Genomic DNA, 19,950 nt, shown 5'->3' with positions numbered 1-19,950 from the left:
CTCCCTCCAAAACACCTTTTTTTTCCCCCCTGCCCTATTGACATTTCATGAAATACTTTAGCTGCTTAAGGGAATTAGAAAAAAAAAAATCTGATGTGAATGTAACTCCTTCGGAGTTGGTATTCAGTAACACAAATCAACTCATGACATGTTTAAATTTAAATGCTAACCACACACTCTGTGAGTTACTTTAAAGGTTAGTTTTTAATCAATAGAAGTTGCTGACTCGGGAGTTTTGAGCGGCGCAGTGCAGCTCTGGGGCCTTTGTCTCGCGTTGGGCTTTCAAACTTTTTTTTTCTTGAGATGATTTTAGCAATGATTTGCAGACACAGAGCGCTATTGTGCTCCTGACTAGCAACATGTCAATAAAGGAGTAGAGTTACCATGCACTAGGGTGTCAATATGACTCCTGCAGACGCTGCTCGGCCTTAATACCAATGAAAAACTTAATTAACCCTTACAGGATCGACCCAAACCAAACTGCACGGGGAGTTTCAAAACTTCCGTGCCGGGGCTCTGCATCGCCTTGACTGAAAAGCTGCTTTTACAGGACCCAAGCTCCAAGTGCTTCACCAACAGCTGCGTCCCGCTTCGCCTGCTCCTGCAGCCCCACTTGGATGAGATGTTTTATGGGCTGAGGCAGCAGAACAGCGAGACAGAGAGCACATTTACCCGGCAGATCCCACCAGCACCGCTCTCAGGACACCAGTTTAATTTAGAGCATCTTACAGTTGAAATGCACACACAGAATGATCCTCCTTTTTCTACTAATCATTTTAATATTAAGATCTCATATCCCCCTCAAGCCTCCTATACACGTCTAAGTCATCCAGGATTAGGGCTGAAGAGCACTATTGTTCCTCTGAAGCACCTGTGAAACTTCTCTGTGAGGGAGAGGAGACCTCCGCGCCTCAAATAAAAACGTCTAGGAAGTGTATTAGGCACTTGGAGATCCAATAGTTGGGATCTGTCAACTTTGTTTTTGGCATGATTAGGGGGCTTAGAGGAGGAAAAAAGAAGCCTAGATCCCTACATTCAGATGGCTGAAGTGTTTTATGCCTTGTTTTAGAGCTCTGCTCAATGTCTAACCACCTTACCCACTTTATCCCTTCAGTTCTGTAACCTATCCGACTGCACCCACTCGGAGAATGCCGTATTGCCTTTCTTAATTTAAAATCTCCATTTAAATCATGGGCACTATCACAATATGGTCAGGATGATATTATCTCTGTGCGTTTTCATAAAAGAGACGGTATTTTATTTCCCTTCTATTTACTTTGCAGTACTCTCAGTGAGTTTAGTGCTAAATGAATCCACTGGAGCTAAAGGTCCCATTCAGTAAAATTACTGCCACACAATTGTTGGTGCCACTACAGGTCTGTATTGTCCTGCCGAGCATCTCTCTGTCCTTCCCCAGCACTCAAGGTGAAACATCAGAAAGAATTCTGCAGGCCAGTATGAGATCTTCGCTTCCCTTTCTCCAGTCAAATGAAGAAGTAATCTCATCAGGTTGAAAAGTGCTGACTAAGGATTTAATAAAGTGCCTGCAGATGTGTGTCATCTCTAAGGTATTCAACTCATGTAATGCAAAACAGTTCCACACTGAATGTGCTTATAAAATTCCATTTAACCATTGCAGAGCTCTGTTTTACTGTTCTCTGAGGAGTATTATCACCCTTTCCCCCCACCCCCCCCTAATTTACAGCACCATGAAAGTTGAAACTCGGCTCTGCCAGTATCTGAGAATCCTCACAGTAGTAAGGTTTTATGATCCATAAACAATATCTACTTGACTGAATCCTAAACAGGAAGTCTGAGATGGCAATTACGGTTCTTTGATAGTGCAAATCTATTTGTTTCTTATGCTCTTCTGGAGATAGCAGAGACACACAAAAATTCTCCAGCCACTTCTGACTATCAGTTCCTTTGTAGAGGAAGAACAGCAAAGAAACACTCCATGATTCAGGATATTTAACAGGAGAAAAGCTCAAAGTGCCTCATTGACTCTGGTAGCAGTTTCTGCCTGAGTCAGGAGCCCAGGAACAGGCCCATTATTTATTAAAACTTCCTTAAACCAGCCTTCCTGCATGCCGTCCCTCACTCTGGCTCCTGGCCTCACAGCTAGCACTTCTCGCATGCTTCAAACCAGAACGACAGTCAAACCCAAACCTGTTCAGTTTGCTTCTACCTGCACATCTCCTGCCCCAACAATGGGACCTTTCAGCTAGCACAGAAAACCGGGGCTCTACACCCTCCCTATCTGTTTTTCGAATTAAGAAGTTAAACAAAAGTCCTCAAGGGCAAAGTTTAACGCTGCGGAAGGAGGTTGTTAATGTGGAATCCAGAACTGGGTGTGACAGTTGGCTTATTTCTCCGGGCGATATAGGTTATTTAAGGACATTCACACGTTTGAAACTCTGACAAACTCTACACATAGGAACTTTGGCTTCCCCATACCCACTCAGGGCTCAGACCTGCTCTGTGCTAGCCATTTTCTTTAGGTTTCAGCCCAGTTCAGCTGCCTGGCGGCGGGAAAGGTTGGTGCCATCAGGACTTCAAACGTGGCTGCCACGGCGCTGCGGCCGTTGCTGCCCCGGGCACGGCTGTGTGTGCAGGAAGCTATTGCTGCACGAGCCCAGGCGGGAAAACCCACCTTTGATAAGAGCCTAAATAAAAAAAAAAAACTGTACAGCTTTAGAGCTTGCCGGCAAAGAGGCTGTTTGGGCAGCCGAGTTGAACCCGAGCCATGACCACCGGCACCCACGAGGGCTCATCACGGTGCATCAGTTTGGTCGGCTGCTTTGGGGATGACTCTTCAGTCACCTCAAGAACTTCAAGGCTCTCACAAACATTAACTCCGGGAAGGTGAATTGGGGTAACGACTCCTTCTGGTTGTAAAGGTAAAATGAGGATGTGAACAGCTAGGCAGCAAACTGGTCCTTTTGGCATCACCTTGTGAGAGGTCCTGGGAAGGCTCTTCCCCACGGTGCATCATGTAAAAGCAAGGGGCCAAAACTGGAGCTTTGATGCCACTTCAAAAGGGTTGCCAGGGTGAGGGAAGGCAGTGGCAGTTCAGCTTCTGGTGGCTGGAGGGCTCCTGCAGATAAAGCAACTGCCTTTGGTTTACCCCAAGTCTGAATTCATCCCACTTTTCTAGTGCTTTCTCCTGCGTTTCTCCAGGCACGAAATTTGATCCTACTGCATAGGAGCGAAAGGTGAATATTAAAGACAAGGTCACCTTTGTGCCTATGGAAGTTATTTTCTTAGAGCTGGGATTAATTATTTAGTAATTATATTTTCCAAAATGAAATACCAACAGGGATGTAAGTAGCATGTTGGTCATCCCCAAAGGGACATAAAACAGTGAGAGAATCTTCTGGTTGTCCAATATCCACACCCGGGAGAATCACACGCCCCGCTATGAGCACATTTATACTGTCTTGAGGCAGATAAAACCCATCCCAGGAGGGACACTAGTCTCCAGGCAATACATACAGTAGCTCTGTATCCCATAGTTTTTGTGGGAATGCCAGTTGTGGCAAACTGCATTAAATTACGTGCAATAATTTTGTAATATGGACTTTTGCCTGCTGACTATTAAAAATGTATAGTAGTCCAAACCACTTCTCTCCTGGGACCAACAAACTCACTTCAGGCAAGATTTCTGCTTGGGTTCAAACCTCAAGTTGGGAACAGCTAGTGTTTTTAAATAAGTCACCCCAAACCCTCCCAAACCTATGAAAACACACTCATACAGTAACTCCTGCTGTTGTTCCAGACATCTGAATGTTCCAGTAAAGTGTCCCAGCTGGCCCCAGATGTTTCTTAAGTATAAAGCAATGCTCTGAGTGCTGGACCCCCTGCTGCCCTGACCTGGAGCTCAGAGGATTAAAGATTGACTGCGCTATGACATATTCGCATTTAGCCTGAATATAATACAGCAAAGACTTATCAATGGCAAATGTTTGAAATGTAACCCAGCCAGCAGAGTAGGCTGGCACACGGAATATAATGTATAAATAATGTATGGGAACTTAAGATCTAAATTAGATCTACAGGAAGAAAACTTTCCCCTTTCTCTGCCTCTAAAAGAAAGTTCTCTCACAATGAGGTCATTTTCCTGCCCGTCTTTCGGTTTGCAAAACTGCATTTAGGCAGAGGGTCTTCCCTTTTCTTTGGGGGACATTATAGTTTTCCTCCGGTTTTCTAAATAGTCAAGTGACGAAGTTCATTTATTTGTTAGTAAATTGACTTTGAAATCTACAAAATAACTTCTAAACTTTGCTTAGTCGGCTGAAAGCTGACTGCAGCCACGCTAAACTGCAAACCTTGCTGTTTAAAAAAAGAAAAAAAAAAGATAGTGGCGTGAAAGAGAGAGAGGAAAAAGAAAGGGAGAAAGAGAGAGAAACAATCCCATTTTGGTTTTTGTTAGAGGACGGCATACTACATAGATCAGAGACTTTTCAAAAAATAAAAACCCCCACTGTACACAAAGCACAGGAAAATGTGAGGAAAAAAGGAAAAACCTAAAAGCAGCTTAGAATGTGTTAACTCTGCCATTCTGTCAGCTTAAAGAGTATTTTATGCTTGATCAACAGCTCTCTTTTATTATGCTTTTCTTTCATTCATTCAAGACATCAAAGACCAGAACCACCAGTGTACCTGATCTACCAGAAGAACTTGTAAGGGTGTTCTAAAGAAACGGGGGTATTGGGAGCCAGACACCCCTGCGGACAAGGCAGTTCAAAGAGAATATTTCAACAATGATTACATTTTGTAAATCTTTGTACGAAAGACAGCTTATTTCCTGCTTTTTTCATGAAAAATAGATTCTATCCATTAAAGTGAGCCCACAGTATGAAAGTTACTTGAGATCTGAGGTACAGCAAGCGGATTAAGTGGAGGGTGAGATGAAATCTTTGAGAGAGACGATGGCTTTCTCTGATATTTGTCGCTGCCACAAGGTTTTCTGACTGGGATGGAAGCTTTTTTTTTTTTAATTATTATTTATTTGTAGACTTGCTGGTGGCAGTGAAACCCTTTGTAAAAGCAAAATAAACCAAAATTAATCATAAAGGAAAATCGCAACAAATAAAAAAGGATCTAAGAAAACAAATGGCTGCGAAAAACCTTTTGACATGTTTAAAAGAAAAACTATATATATTTGCCCTGCTCTGAAAATTGCAGGCGAGCCATTTAAATCCTGCAGACAACTCCGGAGTGCAGCGTACAGACCCAAGCCAGCTGTTTACTTTTCCAAGCCCATGGTGGTTTCTGCATTGATAAACTATATAACCTCACACACACAGAAGGGATTTTAGCTATGCCAGACCTCACTGCTCTGTCCCGCTCTCTTTATGTGCTGTCACAGAATAAAAATGATCCTAACACAAACCCTGAAATAAGATCCTGCTCCAGAAAGGACATCTTTGTAGATATTTCCTGAGTTACTGCCAAAAGGGATTTTTTTCGCCCATTCATCCTTTCAAAGTTTTGCTATAAACATAGCCAAAATTGTTCGGGAGTAATCAGAAATGACCAAAATATGACCCCCCCAGCCAAGTCCAGCTGCGGGGAGAGGGGGAGGAAGCTGCCCCACGCCTGCGGCCGGGACAGCAGCCACCTCTGCCACCACACCTGGGTGATACCCACTGGCATCGGCACCTCGCTCCCCCCGATACGGACTTTTACAAGAGAAGAAGAAAACAGCAGGATGCATGGAATCAAAGAAGCAAACCCAACTTTAAAACCTGCCTCACGGTTTACATCTACTACTGCGATGTAAAAGCAAATGTGCTGCAAGGGGGGCTGAGTTCTGCACTTTACGCCTCGTTTTTAGACAGCCCCATATTTTCCTCTGCTGGAAGCACAGTTAAATTTGCTCAAGAGTGGAGCAATTCCATGTTTCTTACACTAAATTTCACTCATTTCTTTCCTTTTAAGAAATAAAATGTGCATTGGGCCTTGGACCTGCTTACAACTTCATGCCGGGAACTCCCGTGGAAACTGGGACACAAGGCTGCAACGGGACTTTCCAGCATTTCGCTTGGATAAAAATAAATACTTTGGCTCCCCAAACTACAGTGCCGTTGGACATGGCACAAAGCTGGTGGGTGCATGGGGACCCCCCAGCCCAGCTGTTGGGTGCATGGGGACCCCCCTGCTCAGCTGATGGATGCATGGGGACCCCCCTGCTCAGCTGGTGGATGCACGGGGCCGGTGGTAGCCCCGCTCCCAGCCCCTCCACCGCCCGTCCCAGGCTCCGGCTGCGTGTTTGCAAGTTCAAGTTCAGGTTTAAGGGAAATAAACCGCTCTTTGGGAGCCTGCAGCCAGCCCTCATTTCCATGTGATCCCTCTGAACTTCGCCTGCGCTAGCGCGCCCTGTTTCCAGGGCCCGCCGAAGGAATGTTTTACAGTTAGAGCCCGCAGTGCTTTCTCAGGCATTTCAGACCCAGAGGCCCAAGTTTCAAGCTGCAGCATTAAAAGTTTCCACAGAGCTACTGCAGAGAGAGGGAGGGAGCCGGGGGGGAGGGAAATGAGGAGAACAATATCGTCTTAATTGTCTCTATATAGCTCCACAGTTAAAGTATTACTTTTTAAAGGGACATAATTTATTCTGGAGGCACGGTGTTATAACAACCAGTACATACTTTCACCGCGGCGTAACCCGCTCTATTCTTCATTGTGCTTTCCGGTGGTGTAGCTTTTGCAGAGCTCCTTGTTACCCTGTCCCCGATACTGTACTTACAGTTTTATTCAATTTAAGCCAGTCCCTGCAGTCCTCAGACGAGCAAAACTCCCCTGAAGCCTCAGGAGCTCTGCCTGCACCAGGACTGCAAAAATAATCTCCCCTCAACCACCATTTCCCCAAAAAAAGTTTCTTTACTTTTATTGCTTTAAACAATCAGGGAAAGTCATCCAAAGAAAATCAACCCCAGCCTGGGCCTCTCAGGCTCCGTTTGCAGCGAGACAGCCCGAGCACACACATGCACAGACACACACGTACACACACACTCAGGGGTTTGCCCTGGGACTCTCCTTCCCTGTCCCATGCCTGCGGGGAGCAGCGGAGTGACGGGAGCTATGTGAGGGGCCTAGGGGCCAAGGGGTCCCAGTGGGATGGATTACTCTGCCAACAAGCTGCTGCAGAGGCTCTGGGTCTTTGCTCTGCAGTTTGGGGTACAAAAGGTAGTTTTCAGACCTTTTTTTCCCCATTTCTCCACTGGAGAGCAGGGAGCAGGGAAAGGTCACTTTAACCTTTAGAGGTTGAAGACTGCAATGGCCTTTCCCTGCCCTGGTCACCCAGCTCCTGTATCATCCCCACATCGACAGTCCCGACAGAGCTGTACGGGACTCATCGGCCAACGCATCCCTTGCTGGGGGCTCCCTGTGTGTAATGGGAGAAGACCCATCATGGATCAAAAGGTAGTTGATCTATAACTACAAAAGGTAGTTCAGCTGCCCTTTTTGGCTGCCCTGAGAGTACTTCAGAGCACACAGAGGAAAGCAAAGGAGGGAATAGCTTGAACTGGAAGGGAGAGAGAGCACTCCCTCCGAAATCCCTCAAAGCCCCCAGTGCCAGGTCCCTGCCTGTGCTCTCTGTCTGTGGGTGAAGCGGACAAATGAGCAGCCCTGTGGCTCCATGGGGAGAGCTAAGTGTGCACAGCCTTGATCAAAGCAGGGCAGAAAACAGGGGGGACGGGTCGGTGGGGGACTGGGAGTGCAAGCAGGAACTGGGCTGTGGGCAGCAGGAACAGTGGGGCTGGCAGGGTGCACTCTGCACAGAGGGACAGCTGGGAACCTCAGAATAGGAGGGCCAAGATAACAGCATGTTTTGAGAAGTGGGCAGAGAAAGGTTGGCTTTGGACACCGCAAAAAAGGAAGAGGAATCAGGCTTTTGGCAAGTCCTAGGTGTTGCTGGGCAAGGAGATCAAAACAGTCTCCAAATTAACACGGACAGAAATAGGAGCACGGAGGCAACTCTGGTGTTTTTGCCACAATGACCTTAAAATTAAAGAAGACAGCAAGCTGGAGGAATAATGACTCATTTCAGCAGGGAATCCCCCTCTCTAAAACTGCTCTTAAAAAAAGAAAACCAAGAGGGAATTGAGCTTAACAAAAAAACTCTCCTGAACATGGGAATTTTTGCCATCTGCATTTTTCCTGATGCTTTGCACCTTGCTAGATTGCTCTAGCATGGGCATCCATGATGGGACTTCTCTCGTGGGAATACATGATGGGACTTCTGCCACAGCGTAGGGAGCCCCTGTCCAGGGATGCAGCAGCTGACGAGTCCCATCAAAGCCATTGGGGTCAGGATGATACAGGAGCTGTGTGACTGGGGCAGGGAAAGACCACCCTAGGCTTCAAAGGTTGCCAGCTCTCTGGTGGAGAAATGGGAAAAGCCTTTGTGGCACATGATTTGCCTTTGGATGAGGAGGGACATATTAGACATGGTTGGCTAAAGGGAGTTGGGTCTTGGCCTAGCTTGGAGCGATTTTCACACACACTGTGAGATGCCAGTGAAAGTCCTGGTGGAGTGTAAAGTCATTAAATGAGATGAAATTAAACAATTTAGTTATTTCTGCTTCATCATATTTGTGCGGTATGGCAGGCAGAATGAATTACTACTAATGATCAAATTTAGTAATACTAATTAAACTATCTCAATTTAATTAATACTAACAGAGAAAACAGACAAAATTACTAAAGTAAACCTTGAACTCAAAATCAAAAGGTGCCTCTTCGCTTTTGTGAATCACTGAATGTTAGGTTTTCCCCTGAAAACAGTCTGTGTAGAAGTGGCTCTTTGTACTCCCTAAGCAAGTTGCTCCATTGTACACAGAACTACAGCTCTCCCCCACCTTTTTTTCCCCCCTTTTTTCCCTAAATGTTACTACTTTTACTCCTCATGTTCCCAAAAAGCTTCCAGGAGAAGAATCTGAGCTCTCTTTAGAGTCACTCAACATCAACAGGACTGATAAAGCAGTTACCACTGCTGGGACAAATTCTGCCCTTTTTACTACTGTCAAGAAGACAAGGAGTTTATAAAGAGCCTGTGGAGCCTCCCTTGCAGGGAAATACTGGAATCGCAGAATGGTTTAGGTTGGGAGGGACCTTAAAGATCATCTATTTTCAAACTTCCTGACCCTGGGCAGGGACACCTTCCACTAGACCAGGTTGCTCCAAGCCCTGTTCTACCTGGCCTGTGAATGAACGAGACATGCCATAACCTGGCCTATACTTTCAGATTTACCCTTCAAGATCAGTAAATTGGGAAAGCCCCCAAACAAAATCCATCTCTATGTCAAGGAAGATTGCTCTAGAGTCACTGAGAGTTAATACCTGTAGCCACGAAATAAAAACTCCAGAGATACATGATCATGCATTGCAAGCCCACTCCATAAAGAAAATGTGAATTTTAACCTTTATCTTATTTGAAAAAGACTTAATTTACTCTACTGTGCATAGTTATAAGCAAAAGACAAGCATAATTAAACAAAAATATTATTGTATTTCTAAAACAAACTCCTGCCAATAACAAATCTTCCATCTCCTCCTCTCATCAACTTCAATGAATATACAGCCTGGGCCCATACCATAGATTCTCAGACATGATCTTTAACCCAGAGGACTACAAGAAAGTCCTTAAAAAAACCCCAACAAAACAGAGAATAGCCAAACAAGGAACATTATGAGTCAAAGTGTTCTTGCAAAGTCTCAAATCTCATTGTTTAGCATATGGAAGGATGAAAAAACCCAACCCTTCATGCAAATGTCATATCTAACTTTATCACCTTTTTTAAAAATAAAAAAGATACTTTTTCTGCTGTCATATTTAAAAAGATACATCAAAAGCATAAAATGATATCTAAAGTTATATAAAGCTGCTCTAAAAAATACAGAAATTCATAGAATCATAGAACGGTTTGGGTTGGAAGGGACCTTGAAGATCATCTCATTCCACTCTCCTGCCATGGGCAGGGACACCTTCCGCTATCCCAGGTTGCTCCAAGTCCCGTCCAAACTGGTCTGGAACACTTTCAGGGATGGGGCAACCACAGCTTCCCTGGGCAACCTATGCCAGGGTCTCACCACTCTCACAGGGAAGAATTTCTTCCTAAATTATTGTGTTCAGTCTCAGAGATGGCTGCAATCTATTGGTAGTGATTTTGGATACTCATATCTCATAATTAAAATTACATTTCATTGCCTTCTGCAGTGTCTTCAGCTGCATCTCTTCATGTGTAATAACCAGTGTTTGTATAGATGATCTAACAGTTGGGTCACACAAGTGAATATGCCTGAGAATATTATGATTATACTGTCAGTGCTGTTTCCAAAATGGAATATTAATAACCAAAGTAACTAAAGGGAAGCCTACAAGATATGTTCATGTTTAGTCTCTTGACTTTTCTTAGGTGAAAAAAAAATACATTCTGATTTTGAATTCAATTTTTCCAGTTCTACCACTGCTCAAGTAGAAAATGCTATCAAAACAAAGGCCTAAAACAAGACGATGTGTTTTGATGTTCTAAGCTAAAGCCCAGTAAAATTTGAAAGCTACAACTTGACATGCTGTTAGTAATCCTTACTAAGAATGACACATTTGTTAAATTTAAAATATAAATGGGTTTTAATAAAATTGAGATAATTTTACTGTATTTCATTTGAAACCCCAGTCCTTCCTCTGTTTTATTTACATTTCTCTAGGGCAGTCCAACACTAGGGAAGTGATCCTCAGTGTCTTGGGAACATGGAATCTGCTGCCAACTGGACAGTCCTTCTCCATTAGGAAAACGGTTCTCATCTTTTGGTCCCTTCTTATGGAATTCGGTATTAATTTCAGAGCAGGATAGTCTGTTTTGCAAAGTGTTCACCTCTGGAGCTTATTCATTCCTTGACCTCTGTGTTAATGCCATTAAGGAAAGGTGATTCTTACAACAGAGGTAGCTTAATGCCTATCCATTGGGAAGGATGTAAGAATTGTGGCCTTTAATTTTTGACCTTCATTGTAGATTGTGGTCCTAATCCTTTGATTGCAGAATTGTTAAAAAGTATATATGGCAGTTGGCAAAAATCTTAATGTTCCAGTAAATGCAAAAGCCATAAATTCAGCTGCTGACCTTTTCCATCCAGGTCACATGTGACACCTACTGGAGTTTGTCAGGCTGGGTGGAATTTATGGAGCTCATATAGGTATCAGCTGCGAAGGCTGAACTTTCATGAAATGTCTTTCAAAGGCACTTCCAAACCCCTTGTAAAAAGTCAGTATGGCTTTTTTCTTTTTAAGGATATACATTCTGCACATATTTTAAAAGGTCTCATCATGCCATCTCTGCAAATCTTCAACACTTGGGAAACTTCTGCTCTCAAATTATTACTCTTTACAAAACAGAGAGATCAGGCCAGGCATGCAATTACTGTTATTACCAACTTCCACCAGCCCCTTTCCAAGTCTGGATCTCTGCTCACTCCTCTCGTTCTTGGGTGCATCCTCCTGCCCCCCTCTGAAATCGATGGTATCGATGGTGTATTGTCAGTCAGAGAAATGGGATTTGATAGGGCCCTAAAGCAGTTGCAAAAGAAGGGAAGGAATACAAAACCTACCCAGGTCCACACCATCAGCGTGAGATCAATGCTCTCAATAATACGTTTGCCGCCACGTAGCACCCTAACTGTCGCAATTAATAATGTAGAAGGAGCTGATTAACTTAAGTAAAGTGCTCTCCACTGTGTAAACACATAAAGATCTATAGGGCGAAGGAGGAAAGAACGAACAAAACGTCATTTTTATATTTTATGTGGACACATTCTTGCTTTCTATTCTGCTCTTGTAACAATTACTGTACTAGCCACTCTGACAGAGTCAATAAATCGATCTGGGACCTGATGCAGCAGCGAGGCAGACTAATCCAATACAGCATTATCTGCCACGGAGGTTGGGCCGGGCCCACAGCGCCCAGGAAATCAGCCAAACCAACTAACAGCAGTAAGAGGCACATAACTATAATCTTGCCTTGGACTTGTTCATTTGATTTGTATCTGTGAGCGTACGTATGTGAACAAACACGCAGCTCTGTGGGAGGACAGTGCTCTGCTCAAAGCATGAGCATGCATCCTCAAAGCCCTTCCAAAAGTCCAGCTGGCCACAGGACCCTGTGGTTCAGTGGGGATTAGCACCAAAACTGGACTCTATGGTTCAGCATCCTTTCTTGTTTAATCATGTCGTATTTAAAGACATGATGACTTTCTCCCTCACCACACCAAAGTCATGCTCCCCTTGACTGCACCCTCCACAACTTGGCAAGACCTGCTGCCTGTCCACTGAAAAACAAATCTGGGAGTCCCCTTGCATGTACCCTGAGCTGTGAACATAGGAAATATCACATTCTGTCAGTTTAAATGGTCACTTGGGCCTGGTATTATGTCTCTGACAGTGGTTGTGCTCCCTCTTGGGAGGAAGCTGTGAGAATCCCTATAAAGGACATGGACCAAAATGATTCGGCCTGAGGGGAAGCTTCTTCCCAGTCCCATGCAGTAAGCAGTAGGCCTTCAAAATCCATGTTAGCGGGGAATATGAGATTGAAAAAATAAAAATAAAAGAAAGTTTCCTGCTGAATGGAAAAAAGAAAACTGTTTTTTGGCAGAAGTTCTTCAAGAAGGAGAACATAGGCCATTGTTATTATGAAGACTTTTCAATGAAAACATAGAAAATCATTGCCTTTTAGAGTAATTGTTTAGCTAAAGAAAGGTTACACAGCTTGTAGAGAATTTAGTAAGAAATTAAATCTCTCCAGCTCATTCATCATATTTCTGCATTTGCCAACTCTTCCCACCAGGCCCACACTTACTTCTTCCCTCTCTTCTCCCCTACTGTGGAATAAGTAATGGCCATAAAACCCACAGAAAAAGGAGCCTTACGCACAGGCTTCCTGGTTATTGTGAGGAGGGGCAAAACTCAATAAGTTTAATTGCTTAGTTTGAGAAATTCGTCTACGTCCATTGTAAATAATTCTATGCTAAATCTGTTAGAAATAGGATGCTGAGTATTAGTTTCCAAAAAAGAGTCTGAACTGTTCACTGGAGGCTGCAAGGAGGAGGAAGAAAAAGCCCAGGAACAAGGATCTCCCCTGCTGAGGACTAACTCAGGCCTTTTGGGACTGATTTGACTCCATCCCACTTTGAAGATACAGCCACATGATGGTACCGGGAAGTTTTCTGTGAATCTTCACCTTTATAGTGCAATATGTGCTTTCTTCTTGAAAGGTGTTCTGTTCTCAGCTGCTTTTTAAGAACTGATCTGAGAGCAGAATTCCACAGTGTCCCTCTGTGTGAGAGCTCAATTAAACGGGCTCTGTGCCCTGAGATGAGCAGGAGGGAAGGGAAGGGGAGTGACCCTCTTTTCTGGTCACCTTTGTATCTGCTGTCTGTGGAGCACACTCTGGACTGTCATTAGCAATGGTGATCAGAGTAGTACATTAACACTCACACTGTGCTGGGGATGTGTGGCCACAGAACTATCCTGTGATTGGGACACATCAAAAGCACCACGACCACATGCAGGCTCTTTGCTCCCATCATGGTGGAACCATCTCAATTTAAGCTCAGCAAAGGATTCAGCCCATATTTCCTTGACTAATTTCAACCAAAGGGAGGAGTAATTTAATACGGTCAAACACAAAGCAGAGGCAGGATCTGAGATCTTTCAATCTCCCAGGGTCTGTGACCTCCTGATGCTTGACAGAGTCTGACAGTGCATTTTTTATCCACACTCTCCAGACTTATACTCCATTTTTAGAGTCATCTCCAGGCCACCCTCAAGTTCAGGGCAGTATTACTGCTTTGTGGGTGGAAGATGAGAGACAGCACCAATATTCAGGTCACATGTCAGTAGCTTGATGCCACTGGTTCAACAGCAAAACACTTTTTGCACAGAGATCAAAACTTTCGGTGATCATAAGAGGGCTCAAACCTCAAGGTGTCAGAGGAGAGGAGCCCTTACTCTCCCCTTTGTCAATATGGGAAAGTCCACAGATCCCTGCTGGTCTTGGAAGCAGAGTGATCCTTCTAACTTCAGGGCCTCTAAAAAGTAGCAGTCCCAAATCCCAAAACTGTTGTTTTATATCTAATTTCAGCAAATTTCTTTTCTTTACCCAGTAGAGATTTTACTCCTGCATGAAAACGGTGTTCTGAACCTGCCACTACCTTTGCTGGATGGGCCAAGAGAAGGAAAGGAGCAGCCAAGTCTCTGCTTGGAAGTGCTATGCAGCTGAAATTGGCTATGCTGGAAGTGCTATGCAGCTGAAACAAGCACTGGCATAGGGAGGTTACTGTATGGAATATGGAGTTCTCAGGGGACTGATTCAAACAAATGTTTCCAAATTAGTGCTTTTCATTCACACTCAGACACGAGTGGTGTGTTCAGCCTTGAGGATGAGTATTCTTATCCTGAGAAGGGACAGTCCCCTGAGCAACAAGTAGCACTGACCTGCCTTATAAATAGTTTGCTCAGAACCCCCAGAATAAAAGGCCTGATCTTGTTCCTACAGCTTCTCATGGTCTCTGCCATGAACCTGCCACCTGCATCCCTCACACATTTCCCAAACCTGCCGTGCCCTGTGTGTGGAGCGAGGTGGTGGCTCAGCTGTTAGTACACTGCAATGCCATGAAATTCTGACCTTCCCCTGCCTCCCCAGGGCCAGCAGATCTACCTGTCGGACCAATGCAATTCCTGGGCTCTGGGAAATGGGAGAAAGAGAGCAGGGTGTGGAGGCAGAAAGGGCAGGCAGCCTGTGGTGCTCATTAATAAGGCACAAAGACACGAGGTGCGTGTGAGGTTGATAGCTCGATGTCCCTTTCTGAGGGCGCAAAGGGCACAGCATAGTGGCAGAGGCTCAGCGAGAGACAAAGATCGAAAATCCCCGTGAAGTGAGGCACATGTTTGATTTGTCCAAAGAAAAATGTGTGCACTGGTTTCTTTCTTCCATAGGGTGGCAATGGAACCTGGGCACAAAGCAGCTCCGTGGTTTCAGCTGCAGGAATGACAGCGCTGGAGGGACTGTATCAGCTTCCCAGTCAAGGTGCTGACTTGATCTATGGATCCTACATACTTTGGAGCCTGCTATCTGTGAGGCTGCTTCCCTGCCTCCCTGCCTCCAGCCTCATGAGGGGCATCACCTGCACCGCACTCCTCCAAATCTGGGCAAGCAGCAACTGACCATTCTCACAGAAGGACCGGTGACTCTGGAATTTGCCTCCCTCCTTGGTCTGACAGAGCTCACATCTGCTATCCTACAGGATACAGCACCCCGCTCATTTTTTTTCCTCATGCCCTTTGTTTTAAAGTGCTGCCAGTGAAAAATTGCAGGTTGTAGTTTGCTTTCTAAAAGGCTTGTGGGGAAGTAAAACAGGCTTTGCCTTGTCTCTCAGAAAGAAAGTAATTGTACAATTAGGTTTGTGTATGCACCTGAGGCATATGGTGGTTTTTTAGAGATAAATAAAAGCCTAAAAGGAGAAGCTACAAAGATACCACTGTTTAATTTGGGAAAGGCAGGGAGCAGGAGCAGATCTAAAGGAGTTAGCAATTTTCTTGTCCTATAAACATTTTGCTAAACTTCAGTAATTTCCCCCCTAACTTACTATTGGTCTTTTTAAGATGTGTTTCACGGGGTGCATTTTTGTACCTGGTCTTTATAAGGCCGTTGTGCTGAGCTGGCTGGTTTTCACACCTGTCATTTTGCTGCCTAGATAAGCATGTTTGACTTTTGGGGTTTTTCTTAAACTTTGTTTCAGTGTTCTAAGCAAGCTACAGGCCTTTTGTTTCAGTTGTTTTGTGTTATAAAGGATGAGCTCTCTCTAGAGCTCTGTTGTAGCTGGGTGGTTCTAGGGCCTCACCAGGGAAAGTGTGAAAACACCCTGGCTTATTATCCATGATCTGACTGTACTTTGGGATCGTGGAAAGGCAGAAGCAGGAAGAGCTTCTGTTTCTGTCTGCCTAGAAATCAGTTTATCTTTCCATATAGAAAGGTATGGGAATATATTTGGTTTTGTGCTTAACTAAGTTTTAGAAGCTGTCTGGGGTGGATCTGATATAAAATGTGTTTACATTAGTGAGGGATTTTTCCTGAAACTGCTGGTCAGTTGTACAGGATTCACTTTCTATTTAGTTTCTCACAGGTGAAGTGGTTGATCCTCTGCCTGGTGCCTACAGTGGGAGGCAGTTTTTGTTCCCTGCATCCTCATAACCTCCCTGAATAAGGCACTTGGTTACTGGCAGGTAGGAGTGATTAGATGGAACAGGCATTTGTTTCTCAGGAGCCATTTTTAGCACCCTAAGTACAATTTCCAGGAAGATGTGGGGTAAGTAGGTGGCAAACAGGACTCAGCCTAGTAAACAATGTTTAGTGTGAAGTGGAGCTGCAGCACACTGAATACAGCACACTGATCCCTAAAGGAATTTTGTACTCTAGAGCACAGCCAGGGCATTACAGATCAGCAAAGAGCATTTAGAATGGCAAGTGACAACATAAACTCTGGTCACAGGAAGCAGGTTGCTGGTTTAGCATTCCCATAGTCCGTGTTTCACTATTAATTTTAGGTAAAAAAACACCCCCAAATTCAGAACCCTTTATTAGTGTTATTGGTACCAAGAGGCTTGTCCCTAATTAATGTGATGGTACTTTCCCATTCCTCTACCACTCTCCTTATTACAAGTCCTTGGCAATATGAGAGACTTATCTATTACTTAGTCATGAGGTATCCAGACCAACTTGCTTTTGAAACTAAAGCCCATGCACCCCAGGCATACTGTATTTCTGATTTGCATATGGAAAAGGCAGTTAAAAAGCCAATGCCCCCATACTGCTTGCGAGTCAAGTAGCAAAAGTAAATGATTTATCAAGCAAAGGTTACAACACCTGTGCCTTTTTGTCAACATACACAGGGGATGCCAAGTCAAGTGTTGCTCCTAATAGCTCAAACAGAAATTTAGATTCAAATAACCCCCCAGATAGGACAATTATGTGAGTGGAGTGGCAGAGTGATGGATGGAGTAAGCAGTGTATGGAAAAACAAACCATCTGAAAAGTTTGGAAGCTGCTAAAACCAGACAAAGCCAACAGCCCTTTGGGGCATTTGTTGCTGAATCAGAACTACTGACTTAAAGCAGTTTATTTCCTGGTCTCTTCTGTCATGGAATGGTCATCCTGCGATAGCCTTTGTTGACACAGGAAGACAGCTTTTTTATAAATATCATATAAATTCTATAAAATTCCTTTAAGAGATTATATTCGATGGAATGTGACAGAAATCAGAACATACTGCTAATGAGAATGTCTACTGTTAATTTTTCTTACTGGTTAATACCCATTAAGAAAGGCATGTTCTGGGTTTGGTTGTTTAAAAGCAGCTCAGGACAGAATGATCCTTGCTCCAACCCAGCCATGTTGCTGTACATTTGTCTGGGATTTTATTCCAATGTTCTGTGAATGCCCATGTATGGAAACTGCGGCTTCTGCTGAACATGGCTGCCACATCCCTGTGCACAGACTCACTTAGGCAGCATTTGAGGGCTAATGATGATGATGTGCAACTGGTGTCTGAAGTCCAATGTTCCAACTGAAAGAAAATATCAGAGCCACCATAGCTGACCATAACATTGTCCTATAGCTTATAGCTGGACCCTAATTTTTAAAAAGCAGATGTTAGGACACAATTTTAATTCTATTTTATTGATGCAGCATTAAAGAGTTGTTTAACCCTTATATTTAAACTTGACTTCCTGAAGCTCAGTGTTGCCTGCTTCCTCTTGTCTCAGGGAGCTGTGTCCCTGGCAGTCAGTGGTCCTCAGGACCCATATCTTAGCCTGGCTCTGGATGTACTATAAAGATCCTAACGGAAAGCAGCCACCCCAGCTGCTTTTAATAACACAGTCCAATGTATTTTTATATTTTCATTTTGAATATATCCTAAGTGATCGTCCTATACACTAATGCCCTGCAAAAAAAGCACAAAAGCCTGTCTTTGTTTAGGTGAAATCTACGTAAATCCCAATTCATCGCAGTTAGCATTTTTACCTCACTTCTCTGACTCAAAGCAAAGTCAACTTCTGAGTTCTTTCATGAATAAGTAGTGAGTTTTGCTGATAAATTATATATTTAGTATCAAGTGGGTTGTGGTGGTGTAATGATGTATAGAAGCATGGAGATGCAGCTGGAGTCAGAGACTGGGAGTCAGTCTCCTTCCCCACTGCAGCATGTTAGACTTTAATTGAAAGCTGTGCTTGAGTATTGTTTTTCACTGCACAGCATTGTTATTCACTACACTGCATTACAGGGAAGCACTTAAAGAAACGCTAGAGCACTTTAAAATTATTTAAGTCATAAATAAGAAGGATAAAAGTTTACAGTCAACAAAGTTATCTGAGAAACTTAGGCTGCAGGATGCGAATAAGTTTTAAATATTTTTTGAGACTTAATACTCTTGTGTCTTACTACATAATCAATTTACCAACTAGTAGTTTTTCAAGTGTTCTGGAGAAGGTAAGTTGCGTTCTCCAAAGGGTTTCAGGTTTCCTGAGCAGTATACCTTAACATTCCTGTTTCCCGATTTCAGTGTATTTCTGTGTATTCCAGTTGTTTCCAAAATGACCAGAGAAATATGATTTAAATGTGAGGGTGTGTGAAAACTTGTCAGGTACATGAACCAAATAAAGGAAGAGACTTGAAAAGTGGGGTGCAGTCTGTGTTTTGTTAAGGCATGAAAAAAACCCCCAGAATCTGATGGGTTAAACCCCTCTCTGCATTGCTGCTGTACTTTCTGTGACCCTATTTAATGCAGAGAAGGTTTGAGATTCGATGTAGTTTAACTTGTGCTGTGCACAGAGCTATAAACTAAAGCCCCTAACAAATGGTACACAAATAGCAGACAGCAAGAAAATGCATTGTGTTCACAGGCAGCTGGTTGCAGTTCTGTAAACTGAAAATCTTTGGGGGCGAGTGACTTGTGTTTCAGTGACAGCAAAGGTGCTGAAGCCATCACAATGAAGAGTCTGTCTTCGTTCATCTACTGTGACATGTGACCGCCATTAATCTGTACACTAATTATTCAGGTGCCTATAAATGATATGAAAGAACTTATAAGAGTTAAGGGTAGTACTCTGTAGTTTTCTAGTTATTAGAATTATTACTTTTTAGTCATTGCAACCAACTCAAAACAAAATTACAAATATTTTGTGTCGCTGACCTTTAAAATAATTGTAATGTAGTCAAGCAATTGCTTCAAACTACAGTTGTCCTAAAGTACTGGCTCTGCTCACTTTTTTATACCTTCCTTCCCCCCACCATGATAACGTGATATTAAGCACAGACTTAATTTTTTCAACATCTGGCTCAAATTAGCTGCTAACAAAACTGCCAACAACTATTTTCTTAATCGACCCTGGGAATCTGATACAGCTTGGAAAACGCACATTTAAACCTCGTCCTTCTCCTAAAGAAACACAAATGTTTACTTGAGCTTCTGATTTGACCATAGCAGGACTATGAATTCAGCTAACCTGGCTTTATAGGCCTGCCTCAACTGGACTTTTTTCTCTTCGTGTAAGGAAACAGATGTGCTTGCAATTACAAAATCTCCTGCTCGCTGAAAGCCCACCATGCAAATGGCCAACCAGGAATTTGAGTATTTTTTCCATGGAAATCATTGGAGCAGTCTCCCATTGTGTCTGGTGGGATAGGACCCTAGAGAGCATCTTGTTCCAATCCCCCTGCCATGGGCAGGGACACCTTCCACCAGACCAGGTTGCTCCAAGCCCCATCCAACCTGGCCTTGGACACTTCCATGGATGGGGCAGCCACAGTTTCTCTGGGCAACCTGTGCCAGGGCCTCACCACCCTCAGAGGGAAGAGTTTCTTCCTACCATCTAATCTAAACACAATTAAATGCAGT

General features: G+C 43.7%; 1 protein-coding gene across 15 annotated transcripts in view; it reads right to left on the bottom strand.

The window, feature by feature from the left end:
- Positions 1-19,950, bottom strand: part of NFIA (nuclear factor I A) — a 353,253-nt gene that overhangs the window by 10,067 nt on the left and 323,236 nt on the right. The gene's annotated exons all lie outside the window — the stretch shown is intronic.

This window comes from Myiozetetes cayanensis, unplaced genomic scaffold (assembly GCF_022539395.1).
Source record: "Myiozetetes cayanensis isolate MyiCay16 unplaced genomic scaffold, myiCay2020 scf12, whole genome shotgun sequence".
NCBI classification, from domain to species: Eukaryota; Metazoa; Chordata; class Aves; order Passeriformes; family Tyrannidae; genus Myiozetetes; species Myiozetetes cayanensis.
This window is presented reverse-complemented; position numbering and strand designations above follow the sequence as displayed.